The sequence below is a fragment of the Penaeus chinensis genome, chromosome 8 (genome assembly GCF_019202785.1).
Source record: "Penaeus chinensis breed Huanghai No. 1 chromosome 8, ASM1920278v2, whole genome shotgun sequence".
Lineage (NCBI taxonomy): Eukaryota > Metazoa > Arthropoda > Malacostraca > Decapoda > Penaeidae > Penaeus > Penaeus chinensis.
Genome location: NC_061826.1, coordinates 1,558,755 through 1,561,254, shown reverse-complemented (window position 1 = coordinate 1,561,254; position 2,500 = coordinate 1,558,755). Strand labels below are relative to the sequence as shown.

Genomic DNA, 2,500 nt, shown 5'->3' with positions numbered 1-2,500 from the left:
GTAATATATATTTTTTTTTTATCAATATCAGGTACTTTTGGTTAGTTTTCTCCAAAATAACCAAGGAAATAAAAAATCACACAGCAGTGAATCAAAAGCAAGCACACCATTCTGGAACCTCTCGCACCTTGTAAAGTTCTTTGGCCTTGTAACTTCCGTAAGACAATTTCACCTGCTCCAAGGATTCCCCATGTATAGTAACCTTGGACACAAGTGTCTGTAACTATCTAAGTAAGTTGAGTTAATTTCTTTGCTCTATTTTTGTTGGGTGTAGGTAATAAATATTGTAAAAAGAAGTGACAATTCGAATAAAAGCCATACCACAAATAACAATATACTGTAAAGGGATGTTATTAAATATTTTTGTCAGGGTTGGCACAATCAAAACCAAGCAATTATAAACATGATTTTCATTGATTATAATCAGTGAAAATGGTTTTAATTATAATCAAAATTCCTTCAAATATTCTATATCATTTTGTGAGCCTTCTCTCACAAGCAATCAACTAAAAATCATCAATACTATATCAAATGATAGATTGAAATGTTCCTTGTAATCAACCCTTTTCAAGTTTTGAACTTATACATTTGAAAGTCACAAAACCATTAACCCCCTTGAATTTGAATGACGTGACCATCGCATCATGGCTGAGGTCCTGCTAACAGGAAGATGCTGTCATGGAAAAATCTGACTGAGGGTCACAGTGAGGTGACATCACAAAAAAATTGGTTGAAGGCTGGATTGACAGATATGACTTGCCATTAGTGCACAAAGCCCTTGGAGGGCTCTTGCATTATTTCCATAAATAATTGTGTGTAAAGTACCATCCATGAGCTATGACTGGAAAAGCATAATCTCATGAGAGGACAATATTTCAATACTCAGGTTCCTCTTCCTACATACTGTGCCTGGCAGTGCAGGGTGAAATACAGAATGTTGAATATTGTGAAAAAAAAAGAAAATAGAGAGAGAGAAGAAATAGGTTACTTATTGTTATTGCAGTTATCAATTATCTAGCAAGATGTTATGGAGTTTCTGTAATAAAGACATTCTATTTCCATCTTGATATAGCATATCAATGACAAATACAGACTTTAGAAAATGGTAAAATAAAACAAACAAACTTCCCACGCGCTTTAACAATATCACCTAAACCTCATCTTTCTAGCCTTCTACATGTCCTCCTATATCAATTATATGGTATGAACAAAATATAGTTGTTTATCTTACATGTTTACTAAACACTATCACGGAATCAGAATACAATTCCAAATGCTAGCTTAGACACACATGTGCCCTTGGGGAGGAATTGAAGTGAAACTACATGGGAGACTGAGTAGCTGAAGGCAACTCAAAAAGAGAATATCCAAGCTGTATAATAAAGTCTACCTTTACCAACACACTTGGATCAGCTGCCTGCTCCCAATCAACCTGAACTACCTAACTGTCCAATGCCAAACTTGTGTCTGATTTCAGTGCCGTTCAATAAAAAATCAGAATCTAAAATTCCTGAATGATGGGGAAGAGGAAGTAACTCAAATATGGCAACTTGCTAGGTAATATGAAAAAGTAGTTGAAGCTAAGAAGGCAGGGGATTTAAATTTAACCTTAGTCTGACACAAATTCTAGATTCTTGTCTCTGGCAGTATTGCAGATTGAAACTGATAATCTTATGTACCCTCGCCATAGGAGACAGTTGATTCCTTACTTCTAATAAGAACTCTTCTTCACAATATTGTTTGTTCATGTATCATGAACATTTAACATAACCTGAATGCACAAGCCTTTTAAACTTATATACAGCATACAATTACACTGAGAATCCTTATATATCTGGGAAAATAATACCAATAAGTAAAAAAAGAAAAATAAAAAAATAATCAAATCAAATAAAAATAAACCAGGAGGGTAACAACTTGATAGAATTTAACTTAAAATCCGGACATGTAAAAAGCTTGGCTGACAACTAAAGCATTTCCTAACATTTAAAAAATAAAATCTGAAGGAAACAAGGAAGCCTGAATGATAACAATAACCCATTCCATTTTGATCCAATTTACAAAATAAGCCATAACTTTGAGAAAATATGAACAATGATTTAAAAACTTTTTAAGTTATATTTATTGACAGGTTCTTTAATATAACCATTTTCTACACAAACCATCACTGAAATACAAAAACAACTTACAACAAAAATAACTGAACATTCATATATTTCAATATATTTTCTTCTGTATCTTCCCCCCCCCCCCCCCCCCCCATTTAACTATCGGCCTATCTATTTCTGACACACACACACACACACACACGCACACACACACTCACACTCCTCACACTCACACTCACACTCACTCACACTCTCTATACCTAAACAATAAGCAAAGTTTCTCTTATTTGTCTTAACTGCAACCTGTCTTCAAGCTCTTTTATGAAGAATTGCCATCTTACAAAATGCATCTAATTTTCTTGGCGAGATTTCCCATACTGATTACTAAAATA

General features: G+C 34.0%; 1 protein-coding gene across 3 annotated transcripts in view; it reads right to left on the bottom strand.

Moving 5' to 3' along the window:
- Nucleotides 1-2,500, bottom strand: part of LOC125027908 (rho-associated protein kinase 1-like) — a 45,115-nt gene that overhangs the window by 26,801 nt on the left and 15,814 nt on the right. The gene's annotated exons all lie outside the window — the stretch shown is intronic.